We start from the raw sequence: 16,803 nt of genomic DNA on the forward strand, positions 1-16,803 counted from the left end.
GGGCTTAGATCCCACAGGGCTGTTGGATGCGGCTCTCCCGCTGGCAGGTGTCGGCACTTTGGCTTCCCTCCGCGGTGACGACCGTGTTCTCCTCCCTCTCAGCTGACCTGGGCCGGTCCAACGAACCTGAGCGCAGGTGGTGCACCTGCGCTGGGGCTCAGGTCCCAGCTGGCACGGGGCCTGTCCAGAGACATGCAGAAGCCTGTCTCCTGAGCATGCACGCACCCAGTGCCAGGCTCAGCCGCAGCCAAAGTGACAGAAGAAGAGGCATGTGTAGGGAGGCCCCCCTGCAACCGACGCCCCCCACCCACACCCCGTGCAAGAGCACGGATTCCCAAGTAGAGCCCACTGGCAGGGCACTGAGGCCCGGAGCCACCTGCCATCAGCAGCGTAGTCCTGGGTGTCCCCGCAGCCCTCAGGAGCACCAGGGCCTGGGGCTTGATCGACCAGGCAGCGGCGCCTCGGCGAGAAGGCCTGTCTGCTTTGGTTGGGAAATCTGGACCGTATCCCTGCGGCATTGCCCGCTATGGTAGCTTGGAACGGCAATCAATAGGAAAATCCCCTGGTCGCCTGGCGTGCTGTGGCAGAGGGAAATGTGCTGAAGACGATGGGTTCTCCCTTTTTTTCCCCCCAAAAACGCATGGTTACGACTCGAGTCAATGCCCAGACAACCCATACGTCCGCTTTGGACGGTCACGATGGCCGCTTAGAATCTACCCGGTCCATGGAACACCTGGACCTGTAAGCCCACTTGACCGCAGTGCCTGCCTCAGGTGAGCAGAAATGATTTCCACGCAAGTGTCTCACCACCCACTAGGTAAGCGGTTTCGTTTTGCGTCCCGCGGCGCCAGAGCCGAGAGAAACGCTCGTTGGTTGGTACGGTCCCAAAAAGGAGGGCGAGAGGAGAAAGGGCAGGCTCATTGCTCAGAGTCGTCGGGGTGCTCTGGGGCCCCTCTGGTCCCAGAAAAGAAACGCAGGGGAAGAGAGGTCGTTGACAAGGGAGAGGGAAGACTCTGGGCCTGTCCTCTCCGGGAGACAGGCCTCTGCAGGCCTGGCCGGGAGCCCAGGCCGAAGCCCGCAGGCCGCCGGTGGGAAAGGCCGGGGTTCCCCTGACCTAAGGTGGAGGTGACGGCGATGGGAGACAGCATGTCTGTGACCATTGCCGTGGGAGAGACCTGCAGGGCAACGCCGGCCGGCCCTAGGTAGGCCCCCGCTGGAGGAGGCCTCGGGGACTTTGGTTGGCGAGGAAACCCCCTCTTCAGACGGGTCTGGCAGCCTGGCCCGACCCAGACCCTTGGCCTGGGCCAGGTGAGCTATGGCATGGAGAGGGGGCTCTCCCAGCAGCCCCAGATCCGGCCCAGGGGTCCCTTCCCCCACAGCCCCTTCTGCGAGGGGCCCTGCCCCTCCCCCTGCCTTAGAACTCAGCCCTCTGCCCCCCAGCAAGTGTGAGGAAGGAACTATTCCTATCCAACAGTGGCCCCTAGCGGTGGAAGTTTTGGCTCTGCCTTTGGGCACCGGAGCCGCTCTCTCTCGTTCCTGGGGCTTCTTCTGTCTCTTGGCTTTTCACCAGACAGACAGGAGGGAACAACTGTCCAGGACAGCATAGCAGAGCTTCTCTCCTAGCCCAGTCCCCACCCAGCAGGCTCCACCCACGTCGGCGACCCCTTCCGTCGCGTCCCCGTGGCCTCCTGCTGGCATTCGGTGTATACATTTTGGAACCCCGCTTCCCCCAGCGCTGGAGGTTTTCCTGGCAGTGGACGCGCTCCCCGAAGGGCATCGGGTGGGTTTCGGCAGGATGCCTATTGGCCGCATCTGTCCCGGCACTGCCACTGGGGACAACTCCCGAGTGCAGAAAACGCCTCCCCACCCCCCACCCCCAATCCATCACAACTGTCTTCCCACTCCCGGGCTGGGGCACCTCCCGCCAGTGGCCACCGTCTCCAGAGCGACCTCTCAGGAGGGGCGGGGTCGGGGCGAGTGTGCCGGGGGCGGGGCGAGTGGCGCCTGCGCGCCAGGGCGGCGCTGGGCGTGGCCGTCCCAGCGGGCCGGGGCGCCTGCGCTTTGGTCCCGGCTTTGCGGGCGTCAGAGAGCGGTCGTCTACGGCGGCGCGGGAGGCCTAGCGCTTGCCCCTCCCCCTCCCCGACCCCCAGCCCGGGCGCCTGTCTGGGCGCCCCGAAAGGAGGGGGTGAGGCGAGGCGGAGGCAGCGGATGGAGCGAGAGGGGGCTTAGATCCCACAGGGCTGTTGGATGCGGCTCTCCCGCTGGCAGGTGTCGGCACTTTGGCTTCCCTCCGCGGTGACGACCGTGTTCTCCTCCCTCTCAGCTGACCTGGGCCGGTCCAACGAACCTGAGCGCAGGTGGTGCACCTGCGCTGGGGCTCAGGTCCCAGCTGGCACGGGGCCTGTCCAGAGACATGCAGAAGCCTGTCTCCTGAGCATGCACGCACCCAGTGCCAGGCTCAGCCGCAGCCAAAGTGACAGAAGAAGAGGCATGTGTAGGGAGGCCCCCCTGCAACCGACGCCCCCCACCCACACCCCGTGCAAGAGCACGGATTCCCAAGTAGAGCCCACTGGCAGGGCACTGAGGCCCGGAGCCACCTGCCATCAGCAGCGTAGTCCTGGGTGTCCCCGCAGCCCTCAGGAGCACCAGGGCCTGGGGCTTGATCGACCAGGCAGCGGCGCCTCGGCGAGAAGGCCTGTCTGCTTTGGTTGGGAAATCTGGACCGTATCCCTGCGGCATTGCCCGCTATGGTAGCTTGGAACGGCAATCAATAGGAAAATCCCCTGGTCGCCTGGCGTGCTGTGGCAGAGGGAAATGTGCTGAAGACGATGGGTTCTCCCTTTTTTTCCCCCCAAAAACGCATGGTTACGACTCGAGTCAATGCCCAGACAACCCATACGTCCGCTTTGGACGGTCACGATGGCCGCTTAGAATCTACCCGGTCCATGGAACACCTGGACCTGTAAGCCCACTTGACCGCAGTGCCTGCCTCAGGTGAGCAGAAATGATTTCCACGCAAGTGTCTCACCACCCACTAGGTAAGCGGTTTCGTTTTGCGTCCCGCGGCGCCAGAGCCGAGAGAAACGCTCGTTGGTTGGTACGGTCCCAAAAAGGAGGGCGAGAGGAGAAAGGGCAGGCTCATTGCTCAGAGTCGTCGGGGTGCTCTGGGGCCCCTCTGGTCCCAGAAAAGAAACGCAGGGGAAGAGAGGTCGTTGACAAGGGAGAGGGAAGACTCTGGGCCTGTCCTCTCCGGGAGACAGGCCTCTGCAGGCCTGGCCGGGAGCCCAGGCCGAAGCCCGCAGGCCGCCGGTGGGAAAGGCCGGGGTTCCCCTGACCTAAGGTGGAGGTGACGGCGATGGGAGACAGCATGTCTGTGACCATTGCCGTGGGAGAGACCTGCAGGGCAACGCCGGCCGGCCCTAGGTAGGCCCCCGCTGGAGGAGGCCTCGGGGACTTTGGTTGGCGAGGAAACCCCCTCTTCAGACGGGTCTGGCAGCCTGGCCCGACCCAGACCCTTGGCCTGGGCCAGGTGAGCTATGGCATGGAGAGGGGGCTCTCCCAGCAGCCCCAGATCCGGCCCAGGGGTCCCTTCCCCCACAGCCCCTTCTGCGAGGGGCCCTGCCCCTCCCCCTGCCTTAGAACTCAGCCCTCTGCCCCCCAGCAAGTGTGAGGAAGGAACTATTCCTATCCAACAGTGGCCCCTAGCGGTGGAAGTTTTGGCTCTGCCTTTGGGCACCGGAGCCGCTCTCTCTCGTTCCTGGGGCTTCTTCTGTCTCTTGGCTTTTCACCAGACAGACAGGAGGGAACAACTGTCCAGGACAGCATAGCAGAGCTTCTCTCCTAGCCCAGTCCCCACCCAGCAGGCTCCACCCACGTCGGCGACCCCTTCCGTCGCGTCCCCGTGGCCTCCTGCTGGCATTCGGTGTATACATTTTGGAACCCCGCTTCCCCCAGCGCTGGAGGTTTTCCTGGCAGTGGACGCGCTCCCCGAAGGGCATCGGGTGGGTTTCGGCAGGATGCCTATTGGCCGCATCTGTCCCGGCACTGCCACTGGGGACAACTCCCGAGTGCAGAAAACGCCTCCCCACCCCCCACCCCCAATCCATCACAACTGTCTTCCCACTCCCGGGCTGGGGCACCTCCCGCCAGTGGCCACCGTCTCCAGAGCGACCTCTCAGGAGGGGCGGGGTCGGGGCGAGTGTGCCGGGGGCGGGGCGAGTGGCACCTGCGCGCCAGGGCGGCGCTGGGCGTGGCCGTCCCAGCGGGCCGGGGCGCCTGCGCTTTGGTCCCGGCTTTGCGGGCGTCAGAGAGCGGTCGTCTACGGCGGCGCGGGAGGCCTAGCGCTTGCCCCTCCCCCTCCCCGACCCCCAGCCCGGGCGCCTGTCTGGGCGCCCCGAAAGGAGGGGGTGAGGCGAGGCGGAGGCAGCGGATGGAGCGAGAGGGGGCTTAGATCCCACAGGGCTGTTGGATGCGGCTCTCCCGCTGGCAGGTGTCGGCACTTTGGCTTCCCTCCGCGGTGACGACCGTGTTCTCCTCCCTCTCAGCTGACCTGGGCCGGTCCAACGAACCTGAGCGCAGGTGGTGCACCTGCGCTGGGGCTCAGGTCCCAGCTGGCACGGGGCCTGTCCAGAGACATGCAGAAGCCTGTCTCCTGAGCATGCACGCACCCAGTGCCAGGCTCAGCCGCAGCCAAAGTGACAGAAGAAGAGGCATGTGTAGGGAGGCCCCCCTGCAACCGACGCCCCCCACCCACACCCCGTGCAAGAGCACGGATTCCCAAGTAGAGCCCACTGGCAGGGCACTGAGGCCCGGAGCCACCTGCCATCAGCAGCGTAGTCCTGGGTGTCCCCGCAGCCCTCAGGAGCACCAGGGCCTGGGGCTTGATCGACCAGGCAGCGGCGCCTCGGCGAGAAGGCCTGTCTGCTTTGGTTGGGAAATCTGGACCGTATCCCTGCGGCATTGCCCGCTATGGTAGCTTGGAACGGCAATCAATAGGAAAATCCCCTGGTCGCCTGGCGTGCTGTGGCAGAGGGAAATGTGCTGAAGACGATGGGTTCTCCCTTTTTTTCCCCCCAAAAACGCATGGTTACGACTCGAGTCAATGCCCAGACAACCCATACGTCCGCTTTGGACGGTCACGATGGCCGCTTAGAATCTACCCGGTCCATGGAACACCTGGACCTGTAAGCCCACTTGACCGCAGTGCCTGCCTCAGGTGAGCAGAAATGATTTCCACGCAAGTGTCTCACCACCCACTAGGTAAGCGGTTTCGTTTTGCGTCCCGCGGCGCCAGAGCCGAGAGAAACGCTCGTTGGTTGGTACGGTCCCAAAAAGGAGGGCGAGAGGAGAAAGGGCAGGCTCATTGCTCAGAGTCGTCGGGGTGCTCTGGGGCCCCTCTGGTCCCAGAAAAGAAACGCAGGGGAAGAGAGGTCGTTGACAAGGGAGAGGGAAGACTCTGGGCCTGTCCTCTCCGGGAGACAGGCCTCTGCAGGCCTGGCCGGGAGCCCAGGCCGAAGCCCGCAGGCCGCCGGTGGGAAAGGCCGGGGTTCCCCTGACCTAAGGTGGAGGTGACGGCGATGGGAGACAGCATGTCTGTGACCATTGCCGTGGGAGAGACCTGCAGGGCAACGCCGGCCGGCCCTAGGTAGGCCCCCGCTGGAGGAGGCCTCGGGGACTTTGGTTGGCGAGGAAACCCCCTCTTCAGACGGGTCTGGCAGCCTGGCCCGACCCAGACCCTTGGCCTGGGCCAGGTGAGCTATGGCATGGAGAGGGGGCTCTCCCAGCAGCCCCAGATCCGGCCCAGGGGTCCCTTCCCCCACAGCCCCTTCTGCGAGGGGCCCTGCCCCTCCCCCTGCCTTAGAACTCAGCCCTCTGCCCCCCAGCAAGTGTGAGGAAGGAACTATTCCTATCCAACAGTGGCCCCTAGCGGTGGAAGTTTTGGCTCTGCCTTTGGGCACCGGAGCCGCTCTCTCTCGTTCCTGGGGCTTCTTCTGTCTCTTGGCTTTTCACCAGACAGACAGGAGGGAACAACTGTCCAGGACAGCATAGCAGAGCTTCTCTCCTAGCCCAGTCCCCACCCAGCAGGCTCCACCCACGTCGGCGACCCCTTCCGTCGCGTCCCCGTGGCCTCCTGCTGGCATTCGGTGTATACATTTTGGAACCCCGCTTCCCCCAGCGCTGGAGGTTTTCCTGGCAGTGGACGCGCTCCCCGAAGGGCATCGGGTGGGTTTCGGCAGGATGCCTATTGGCCGCATCTGTCCCGGCACTGCCACTGGGGACAACTCCCGAGTGCAGAAAACGCCTCCCCACCCCCCACCCCCAATCCATCACAACTGTCTTCCCACTCCCGGGCTGGGGCACCTCCCGCCAGTGGCCACCGTCTCCAGAGCGACCTCTCAGGAGGGGCGGGGTCGGGGCGAGTGTGCCGGGGGCGGGGCGAGTGGCGCCTGCGCGCCAGGGCGGCGCTGGGCGTGGCCGTCCCAGCGGGCCGGGGCGCCTGCGCTTTGGTCCCGGCTTTGCGGGCGTCAGAGAGCGGTCGTCTACGGCGGCGCGGGAGGCCTAGCGCTTGCCCCTCCCCCTCCCCGACCCCCAGCCCGGGCGCCTGTCTGGGCGCCCCGAAAGGAGGGGGTGAGGCGAGGCGGAGGCAGCGGATGGAGCGAGAGGGGGCTTAGATCCCACAGGGCTGTTGGATGCGGCTCTCCCGCTGGCAGGTGTCGGCACTTTGGCTTCCCTCCGCGGTGACGACCGTGTTCTCCTCCCTCTCAGCTGACCTGGGCCGGTCCAACGAACCTGAGCGCAGGTGGTGCACCTGCGCTGGGGCTCAGGTCCCAGCTGGCACGGGGCCTGTCCAGAGACATGCAGAAGCCTGTCTCCTGAGCATGCACGCACCCAGTGCCAGGCTCAGCCGCAGCCAAAGTGACAGAAGAAGAGGCATGTGTAGGGAGGCCCCCCTGCAACCGACGCCCCCCACCCACACCCCGTGCAAGAGCACGGATTCCCAAGTAGAGCCCACTGGCAGGGCACTGAGGCCCGGAGCCACCTGCCATCAGCAGCGTAGTCCTGGGTGTCCCCGCAGCCCTCAGGAGCACCAGGGCCTGGGGCTTGATCGACCAGGCAGCGGCGCCTCGGCGAGAAGGCCTGTCTGCTTTGGTTGGGAAATCTGGACCGTATCCCTGTGGCATTGCCCGCTATGGTAGCTTGGAACGGCAATCAATAGGAAAATCCCCTGGTCGCCTGGCGTGCTGTGGCAGAGGGAAATGTGCTGAAGACGATGGGTTCTCCCTTTTTTTCCCCCCAAAAACGCATGGTTACGACTCGAGTCAATGCCCAGACAACCCATACGTCCGCTTTGGACGGTCACGATGGCCGCTTAGAATCTACCCGGTCCATGGAACACCTGGACCTGTAAGCCCACTTGACCGCAGTGCCTGCCTCAGGTGAGCAGAAATGATTTCCACGCAAGTGTCTCACCACCCACTAGGTAAGCGGTTTCGTTTTGCGTCCCGCGGCGCCAGAGCCGAGAGAAACGCTCGTTGGTTGGTACGGTCCCAAAAAGGAGGGCGAGAGGAGAAAGGGCAGGCTCATTGCTCAGAGTCGTCGGGGTGCTCTGGGGCCCCTCTGGTCCCAGAAAAGAAACGCAGGGGAAGAGAGGTCGTTGACAAGGGAGAGGGAAGACTCTGGGCCTGTCCTCTCCGGGAGACAGGCCTCTGCAGGCCTGGCCGGGAGCCCAGGCCGAAGCCCGCAGGCCGCCGGTGGGAAAGGCCGGGGTTCCCCTGACCTAAGGTGGAGGTGACGGCGATGGGAGACAGCATGTCTGTGACCATTGCCGTGGGAGAGACCTGCAGGGCAACGCCGGCCGGCCCTAGGTAGGCCCCCGCTGGAGGAGGCCTCGGGGACTTTGGTTGGCGAGGAAACCCCCTCTTCAGACGGGTCTGGCAGCCTGGCCCGACCCAGACCCTTGGCCTGGGCCAGGTGAGCTATGGCATGGAGAGGGGGCTCTCCCAGCAGCCCCAGATCCGGCCCAGGGGTCCCTTCCCCCACAGCCCCTTCTGCGAGGGGCCCTGCCCCTCCCCCTGCCTTAGAACTCAGCCCTCTGCCCCCCAGCAAGTGTGAGGAAGGAACTATTCCTATCCAACAGTGGCCCCTAGCGGTGGAAGTTTTGGCTCTGCCTTTGGGCACCGGAGCCGCTCTCTCTCGTTCCTGGGGCTTCTTCTGTCTCTTGGCTTTTCACCAGACAGACAGGAGGGAACAACTGTCCAGGACAGCATAGCAGAGCTTCTCTCCTAGCCCAGTCCCCACCCAGCAGGCTCCACCCACGTCGGCGACCCCTTCCGTCGCGTCCCCGTGGCCTCCTGCTGGCATTCGGTGTATACATTTTGGAACCCCGCTTCCCCCAGCGCTGGAGGTTTTCCTGGCAGTGGACGCGCTCCCCGAAGGGCATCGGGTGGGTTTCGGCAGGATGCCTATTGGCCGCATCTGTCCCGGCACTGCCACTGGGGACAACTCCCGAGTGCAGAAAACGCCTCCCCACCCCCCACCCCCAATCCATCACAACTGTCTTCCCACTCCCGGGCTGGGGCACCTCCCGCCAGTGGCCACCGTCTCCAGAGCGACCTCTCAGGAGGGGCGGGGTCGGGGCGAGTGTGCCGGGGGCGGGGCGAGTGGCGCCTGCGCGCCAGGGCGGCGCTGGGCGTGGCCGTCCCAGCGGGCCGGGGCGCCTGCGCTTTGGTCCCGGCTTTGCGGGCGTCAGAGAGCGGTCGTCTACGGCGGCGCGGGAGGCCTAGCGCTTGCCCCTCCCCCTCCCCGACCCCCAGCCCGGGCGCCTGTCTGGGCGCCCCGAAAGGAGGGGGTGAGGCGAGGCGGAGGCAGCGGATGGAGCGAGAGGGGGCTTAGATCCCACAGGGCTGTTGGATGCGGCTCTCCCGCTGGCAGGTGTCGGCACTTTGGCTTCCCTCCGCGGTGACGACCGTGTTCTCCTCCCTCTCAGCTGACCTGGGCCGGTCCAACGAACCTGAGCGCAGGTGGTGCACCTGCGCTGGGGCTCAGGTCCCAGCTGGCACGGGGTCTGTCCAGAGACATGCAGAAGCCTGTCTCCTGAGCATGCACGCACCCAGTGCCAGGCTCAGCCGCAGCCAAAGTGACAGAAGAAGAGGCATGTGTAGGGAGGCCCCCCTGCAACCGACGCCCCCCACCCACACCCCGTGCAAGAGCACGGATTCCCAAGTAGAGCCCACTGGCAGGGCACTGAGGCCCGGAGCCACCTGCCATCAGCAGCGTAGTCCTGGGTGTCCCCGCAGCCCTCAGGAGCACCAGGGCCTGGGGCTTGATCGACCAGGCAGCGGCGCCTCGGCGAGAAGGCCTGTCTGCTTTGGTTGGGAAATCTGGACCGTATCCCTGCGGCATTGCCCGCTATGGTAGCTTGGAACGGCAATCAATAGGAAAATCCCCTGGTCGCCTGGCGTGCTGTGGCAGAGGGAAATGTGCTGAAGACGATGGGTTCTCCCTTTTTTTCCCCCCAAAAACGCATGGTTACGACTCGAGTCAATGCCCAGACAACCCATACGTCCGCTTTGGACGGTCACGATGGCCGCTTAGAATCTACCCGGTCCATGGAACACCTGGACCTGTAAGCCCACTTGACCGCAGTGCCTGCCTCAGGTGAGCAGAAATGATTTCCACGCAAGTGTCTCACCACCCACTAGGTAAGCGGTTTCGTTTTGCGTCCCGCGGCGCCAGAGCCGAGAGAAACGCTCGTTGGTTGGTACGGTCCCAAAAAGGAGGGCGAGAGGAGAAAGGGCAGGCTCATTGCTCAGAGTCGTCGGGGTGCTCTGGGGCCCCTCTGGTCCCAGAAAAGAAACGCAGGGGAAGAGAGGTCGTTGACAAGGGAGAGGGAAGACTCTGGGCCTGTCCTCTCCGGGAGACAGGCCTCTGCAGGCCTGGCCGGGAGCCCAGGCCGAAGCCCGCAGGCCGCCGGTGGGAAAGGCCGGGGTTCCCCTGACCTAAGGTGGAGGTGACGGCGATGGGAGACAGCATGTCTGTGACCATTGCCGTGGGAGAGACCTGCAGGGCAACGCCGGCCGGCCCTAGGTAGGCCCCCGCTGGAGGAGGCCTCGGGGACTTTGGTTGGCGAGGAAACCCCCTCTTCAGACGGGTCTGGCAGCCTGGCCCGACCCAGACCCTTGGCCTGGGCCAGGTGAGCTATGGCATGGAGAGGGGGCTCTCCCAGCAGCCCCAGATCCGGCCCAGGGGTCCCTTCCCCCACAGCCCCTTCTGCGAGGGGCCCTGCCCCTCCCCCTGCCTTAGAACTCAGCCCTCTGCCCCCCAGCAAGTGTGAGGAAGGAACTATTCCTATCCAACAGTGGCCCCTAGCGGTGGAAGTTTTGGCTCTGCCTTTGGGCACCGGAGCCGCTCTCTCTCGTTCCTGGGGCTTCTTCTGTCTCTTGGCTTTTCACCAGACAGACAGGAGGGAACAACTGTCCAGGACAGCATAGCAGAGCTTCTCTCCTAGCCCAGTCCCCACCCAGCAGGCTCCACCCACGTCGGCGACCCCTTCCGTCGCGTCCCCGTGGCCTCCTGCTGGCATTCGGTGTATACATTTTGGAACCCCGCTTCCCCCAGCGCTGGAGGTTTTCCTGGCAGTGGACGCGCTCCCCGAAGGGCATCGGGTGGGTTTCGGCAGGATGCCTATTGGCCGCATCTGTCCCGGCACTGCCACTGGGGACAACTCCCGAGTGCAGAAAACGCCTCCCCACCCCCCACCCCCAATCCATCACAACTGTCTTCCCACTCCCGGGCTGGGGCACCTCCCGCCAGTGGCCACCGTCTCCAGAGCGACCTCTCAGGAGGGGCGGGGTCGGGGCGAGTGTGCCGGGGGCGGGGCGAGTGGCGCCTGCGCGCCAGGGCGGCGCTGGGCGTGGCCGTCCCAGCGGGCCGGGGCGCCTGCGCTTTGGTCCCGGCTTTGCGGGCGTCAGAGAGCGGTCGTCTACGGCGGCGCGGGAGGCCTAGCGCTTGCCCCTCCCCCTCCCCGACCCCCAGCCCGGGCGCCTGTCTGGGCGCCCCGAAAGGAGGGGGTGAGGCGAGGCGGAGGCAGCGGATGGAGCGAGAGGGGGCTTAGATCCCACAGGGCTGTTGGATGCGGCTCTCCCGCTGGCAGGTGTCGGCACTTTGGCTTCCCTCCGCGGTGACGACCGTGTTCTCCTCCCTCTCAGCTGACCTGGGCCGGTCCAACGAACCTGAGCGCAGGTGGTGCACCTGCGCTGGGGCTCAGGTCCCAGCTGGCACGGGGCCTGTCCAGAGACATGCAGAAGCCTGTCTCCTGAGCATGCACGCACCCAGTGCCAGGCTCAGCCGCAGCCAAAGTGACAGAAGAAGAGGCATGTGTAGGGAGGCCCCCCTGCAACCGACGCCCCCCACCCACACCCCGTGCAAGAGCACGGATTCCCAAGTAGAGCCCACTGGCAGGGCACTGAGGCCCGGAGCCACCTGCCATCAGCAGCGTAGTCCTGGGTGTCCCCGCAGCCCTCAGGAGCACCAGGGCCTGGGGCTTGATCGACCAGGCAGCGGCGCCTCGGCGAGAAGGCCTGTCTGCTTTGGTTGGGAAATCTGGACCGTATCCCTGCGGCATTGCCCGCTATGGTAGCTTGGAACGGCAATCAATAGGAAAATCCCCTGGTCGCCTGGCGTGCTGTGGCAGAGGGAAATGTGCTGAAGACGATGGGTTCTCCCTTTTTTTCCCCCCAAAAACGCATGGTTACGACTCGAGTCAATGCCCAGACAACCCATACGTCCGCTTTGGACGGTCACGATGGCCGCTTAGAATCTACCCGGTCCATGGAACACCTGGACCTGTAAGCCCACTTGACCGCAGTGCCTGCCTCAGGTGAGCAGAAATGATTTCCACGCAAGTGTCTCACCACCCACTAGGTAAGCGGTTTCGTTTTGCGTCCCGCGGCGCCAGAGCCGAGAGAAACGCTCGTTGGTTGGTACGGTCCCAAAAAGGAGGGCGAGAGGAGAAAGGGCAGGCTCATTGCTCAGAGTCGTCGGGGTGCTCTGGGGCCCCTCTGGTCCCAGAAAAGAAACGCAGGGGAAGAGAGGTCGTTGACAAGGGAGAGGGAAGACTCTGGGCCTGTCCTCTCCGGGAGACAGGCCTCTGCAGGCCTGGCCGGGAGCCCAGGCCGAAGCCCGCAGGCCGCCGGTGGGAAAGGCCGGGGTTCCCCTGACCTAAGGTGGAGGTGACGGCGATGGGAGACAGCATGTCTGTGACCATTGCCGTGGGAGAGACCTGCAGGGCAACGCCGGCCGGCCCTAGGTAGGCCCCCGCTGGAGGAGGCCTCGGGGACTTTGGTTGGCGAGGAAACCCCCTCTTCAGACGGGTCTGGCAGCCTGGCCCGACCCAGACCCTTGGCCTGGGCCAGGTGAGCTATGGCATGGAGAGGGGGCTCTCCCAGCAGCCCCAGATCCGGCCCAGGGGTCCCTTCCCCCACAGCCCCTTCTGCGAGGGGCCCTGCCCCTCCCCCTGCCTTAGAACTCAGCCCTCTGCCCCCCAGCAAGTGTGAGGAAGGAACTATTCCTATCCAACAGTGGCCCCTAGCGGTGGAAGTTTTGGCTCTGCCTTTGGGCACCGGAGCCGCTCTCTCTCGTTCCTGGGGCTTCTTCTGTCTCTTGGCTTTTCACCAGACAGACAGGAGGGAACAACTGTCCAGGACAGCATAGCAGAGCTTCTCTCCTAGCCCAGTCCCCACCCAGCAGGCTCCACCCACGTCGGCGACCCCTTCCGTCGCGTCCCCGTGGCCTCCTGCTGGCATTCGGTGTATACATTTTGGAACCCCGCTTCCCCCAGCGCTGGAGGTTTTCCTGGCAGTGGACGCGCTCCCCGAAGGGCATCGGGTGGGTTTCGGCAGGATGCCTATTGGCCGCATCTGTCCCGGCACTGCCACTGGGGACAACTCCCGAGTGCAGAAAACGCCTCCCCACCCCCCACCCCCAATCCATCACAACTGTCTTCCCACTCCCGGGCTGGGGCACCTCCCGCCAGTGGCCACCGTCTCCAGAGCGACCTCTCAGGAGGGGCGGGGTCGGGGCGAGTGTGCCGGGGGCGGGGCGAGTGGCGCCTGCGCGCCAGGGCGGCGCTGGGCGTGGCCGTCCCAGCGGGCCGGGGCGCCTGCGCTTTGGTCCCGGCTTTGCGGGCGTCAGAGAGCGGTCGTCTACGGCGGCGCGGGAGGCCTAGCGCTTGCCCCTCCCCCTCCCCGACCCCCAGCCCGGGCGCCTGTCTGGGCGCCCCAAAAGGAGGGGGTGAGGCGAGGCGGAGGCAGCGGATGGAGCGAGAGGGGGCTTAGATCCCACAGGGCTGTTGGATGCGGCTCTCCCGCTGGCAGGTGTCGGCACTTTGGCTTCCCTCCGCGGTGACGACCGTGTTCTCCTCCCTCTCAGCTGACCTGGGCCGGTCCAACGAACCTGAGCGCAGGTGGTGCACCTGCGCTGGGGCTCAGGTCCCAGCTGGCACGGGGCCTGTCCAGAGACATGCAGAAGCCTGTCTCCTGAGCATGCACGCACCCAGTGCCAGGCTCAGCCGCAGCCAAAGTGACAGAAGAAGAGGCATGTGTAGGGAGGCCCCCCTGCAACCGACGCCCCCCACCCACACCCCGTGCAAGAGCACGGATTCCCAAGTAGAGCCCACTGGCAGGGCACTGAGGCCCGGAGCCACCTGCCATCAGCAGCGTAGTCCTGGGTGTCCCCGCAGCCCTCAGGAGCACCAGGGCCTGGGGCTTGATCGACCAGGCAGCGGCGCCTCGGCGAGAAGGCCTGTCTGCTTTGGTTGGGAAATCTGGACCGTATCCCTGCGGCATTGCCCGCTATGGTAGCTTGGAACGGCAATCAATAGGAAAATCCCCTGGTCGCCTGGCGTGCTGTGGCAGAGGGAAATGTGCTGAAGACGATGGGTTCTCCCTTTTTTTCCCCCCAAAAACGCATGGTTACGACTCGAGTCAATGCCCAGACAACCCATACGTCCGCTTTGGACGGTCACGATGGCCGCTTAGAATCTACCCGGTCCATGGAACACCTGGACCTGTAAGCCCACTTGACCGCAGTGCCTGCCTCAGGTGAGCAGAAATGATTTCCACGCAAGTGTCTCACCACCCACTAGGTAAGCGGTTTCGTTTTGCGTCCCGCGGCGCCAGAGCCGAGAGAAACGCTCGTTGGTTGGTACGGTCCCAAAAAGGAGGGCGAGAGGAGAAAGGGCAGGCTCATTGCTCAGAGTCGTCGGGGTGCTCTGGGGCCCCTCTGGTCCCAGAAAAGAAACGCAGGGGAAGAGAGGTCGTTGACAAGGGAGAGGGAAGACTCTGGGCCTGTCCTCTCCGGGAGACAGGCCTCTGCAGGCCTGGCCGGGAGCCCAGGCCGAAGCCCGCAGGCCGCCGGTGGGAAAGGCCGGGGTTCCCCTGACCTAAGGTGGAGGTGACGGCGATGGGAGACAGCATGTCTGTGACCATTGCCGTGGGAGAGACCTGCAGGGCAACGCCGGCCGGCCCTAGGTAGGCCCCCGCTGGAGGAGGCCTCGGGGACTTTGGTTGGCGAGGAAACCCCCTCTTCAGACGGGTCTGGCAGCCTGGCCCGACCCAGACCCTTGGCCTGGGCCAGGTGAGCTATGGCATGGAGAGGGGGCTCTCCCAGCAGCCCCAGATCCGGCCCAGGGGTCCCTTCCCCCACAGCCCCTTCTGCGAGGGGCCCTGCCCCTCCCCCTGCCTTAGAACTCAGCCCTCTGCCCCCCAGCAAGTGTGAGGAAGGAACTATTCCTATCCAACAGTGGCCCCTAGCGGTGGAAGTTTTGGCTCTGCCTTTGGGCACCGGAGCCGCTCTCTCTCGTTCCTGGGGCTTCTTCTGTCTCTTGGCTTTTCACCAGACAGACAGGAGGGAACAACTGTCCAGGACAGCATAGCAGAGCTTCTCTCCTAGCCCAGTCCCCACCCAGCAGGCTCCACCCACGTCGGCGACCCCTTCCGTCGCGTCCCCGTGGCCTCCTGCTGGCATTCGGTGTATACATTTTGGAACCCCGCTTCCCCCAGCGCTGGAGGTTTTCCTGGCAGTGGACGCGCTCCCCGAAGGGCATCGGGTGGGTTTCGGCAGGATGCCTATTGGCCGCATCTGTCCCGGCACTGCCACTGGGGACAACTCCCGAGTGCAGAAAACGCCTCCCCACCCCCCACCCCCCAATCCATCACAACTGTCTTCCCACTCCCGGGCTGGGGCACCTCCCGCCAGTGGCCACCGTCTCCAGAGCGACCTCTCAGGAGGGGCGGGGTCGGGGCGAGTGTGCCGGGGGCGGGGCGAGTGGCGCCTGCGCGCCAGGGCGGCGCTGGGCGTGGCCGTCCCAGCGGGCCGGGGCGCCTGCGCTTTGGTCCCGGCTTTGCGGGCGTCAGAGAGCGGTCGTCTACGGCGGCGCGGGAGGCCTAGCGCTTGCCCCTCCCCCTCCCCGACCCCCAGCCCGGGCGCCTGTCTGGGCGCCCCGAAAGGAGGGGGTGAGGCGAGGCGGAGGCAGCGGATGGAGCGAGAGGGGGCTTAGATCCCACAGGGCTGTTGGATGCGGCTCTCCCGCTGGCAGGTGTCGGCACTTTGGCTTCCCTCCGCGGTGACGACCGTGTTCTCCTCCCTCTCAGCTGACCTGGGCCGGTCCAACGAACCTGAGCGCAGGTGGTGCACCTGCGCTGGGGCTCAGGTCCCAGCTGGCACGGGGCCTGTCCAGAGACATGCAGAAGCCTGTCTCCTGAGCATGCACGCACCCAGTGCCAGGCTCAGCCGCAGCCAAAGTGACAGAAGAAGAGGCATGTGTAGGGAGGCCCCCCTGCAACCGACGCCCCCCACCCACACCCCGTGCAAGAGCACGGATTCCCAAGTAGAGCCCACTGGCAGGGCACTGAGGCCCGGAGCCACCTGCCATCAGCAGCGTAGTCCTGGGTGTCCCCGCAGCCCTCAGGAGCACCAGGGCCTGGGGCTTGATCGACCAGGCAGCGGCGCCTCGGCGAGAAGGCCTGTCTGCTTTGGTTGGGAAATCTGGACCGTATCCCTGTGGCATTGCCCGCTATGGTAGCTTGGAACGGCAATCAATAGGAAAATCCCCTGGTCGCCTGGCGTGCTGTGGCAGAGGGAAATGTGCTGAAGACGATGGGTTCTCCCTTTTTTTCCCCCCAAAAACGCATGGTTACGACTCGAGTCAATGCCCAGACAACCCATACGTCCGCTTTGGACGGTCACGATGGCCGCTTAGAATCTACCCGGTCCATGGAACACCTGGACCTGTAAGCCCACTTGACCGCAGTGCCTGCCTCAGGTGAGCAGAAATGATTTCCACGCAAGTGTCTCACCACCCACTAGGTAAGCGGTTTCGTTTTGCGTCCCGCGGCGCCAGAGCCGAGAGAAACGCTCGTTGGTTGGTACGGTCCCAAAAAGGAGGGCGAGAGGAGAAAGGGCAGGCTCATTGCTCAGAGTCGTCGGGGTGCTCTGGGGCCCCTCTGGTCCCAGAAAAGAAACGCAGGGGAAGAGAGGTCGTTGACAAGGGAGAGGGAAGACTCTGGGCCTGTCCTCTCCGGGAGACAGGCCTCTGCAGGCCTGGCCGGGAGCCCAGGCCGAAGCCCGCAGGCCGCCGGTGGGAAAGGCCGGGGTTCCCCTGACCTAAGGTGGAGGTGACGGCGATGGGAGACAGCATGTCTGTGACCATTGCCGTGGGAGAGACCTGCAGGGCAACGCCGGCCGGCCCTAGGTAGGCCCCCGCTGGAGGAGGCCTCGGGGACTTTGGTTGGCGAGGAAACCCCC

Source organism: Dasypus novemcinctus, chromosome 1 (genome assembly GCF_030445035.2).
Source record: "Dasypus novemcinctus isolate mDasNov1 chromosome 1, mDasNov1.1.hap2, whole genome shotgun sequence".
NCBI classification, from domain to species: Eukaryota; Metazoa; Chordata; class Mammalia; order Cingulata; family Dasypodidae; genus Dasypus; species Dasypus novemcinctus.